Here is a 1,280-nt window from a genome sequence, read left to right on the forward strand (position 1 = left end):
GCTTGGGTCAGGTCCACCTTAGTCCTCAAAGTGACATCTTTGCTTTTTAACACTTTAAAGAGGTCTTTTGCAGCAGATTTGCCCAATGCAACGTGTCATTTGATTTCTTGACTGCTGCTTCCATGGATGATGATTGTGGAAGCAAGTAAAATGAAACCCTTGACAACTTCAGTCTTTTCTCTGTTTATCATGATGTTGCTTATTGGTCCAGGTGTGAGGATTTTTGTTTTCCTTATGTTGAGGTGTAATCCATACTGAAGGCTGTAGTCTTTGATCTTCAGAGCTGGAAGATAATAAATTTGTTTTAAACCACCAAGTTTGTGGTAATTTTTTATGTCAACTATAGAAAGCTAATACAATGCCTTTCAGTAGGTCTGGAAAATTCTTCATACATTCCCTTCAAATATTGCCTTTGCCTCCTTCACACTGTATCATGCATATCTCTTGACCTCTTTTTAATATTTTCCATCCATCTGCTTATGTCGATGATTGCTTAAAACATTTTACTTCTGATTCAACTTTGGCTAAACTCACATTTTTATACCTATATTTTGAGAGGTAGTCCCTAAATTTAATTGTATTATAGTGTATACAACTTTAAAATTGTTTTTATATCTGTATATTGTTTTAAATTCTGAAATTTTCTTCTTTTTTATAAAAAGAGACAAATACAATTATTCTGATTAAAATGAACAATTTTGTTCTCTTTACAATAATCTACTAAAAGAGCTTCATTTCTACCTTTCTGCCAAAAAGTAGAAGGCTATAAACAAACAATAATACACATGAGAAACGTATTTCTTATTTCAGTCAAGTATAGGAGATCATAAGGGCACCACCTTCCCAAAAGCAAAGACAAGAAGATAGGAAGGGACAGGAAAACTGGATGAGTGGACACGGAGAACCCAGGGTGGAAAGGGAAAGGGGGAGTGTGCTGACATATTATGGGGATTGCCACCAATGTCACAAAATAATTTCTGTATAAATTTTTGAATGAGTAACTAATTTGCACTATAAACTTCCACCTAAAACACAATAAAATAATAATAATAATAATAAAGAGCTTCATTAATTCTCTCCTTTAGATGATACTCAGTTTGGTGTGGGCAAAGATAATGTAAAGTTAGAATTCTTTTAGGGTGACTAATACAACCAGTGGAAACCCTGGTGGCATAGTGGTTAAGAGTTCAGCTGCTAACCAAAAGGTCGGCAGTTCAAATCCACCAGGCACTCCTTGGAAACCCTATGGGGCAGTTCTAATCTGTCCTATAGGTTCACTA

The sequence above is a fragment of the Trichechus manatus genome, unplaced genomic scaffold, assembly GCF_000243295.1.
Source record: "Trichechus manatus latirostris isolate Lorelei unplaced genomic scaffold, TriManLat1.0 scaffold00071, whole genome shotgun sequence".
Lineage (NCBI taxonomy): Eukaryota > Metazoa > Chordata > Mammalia > Sirenia > Trichechidae > Trichechus > Trichechus manatus.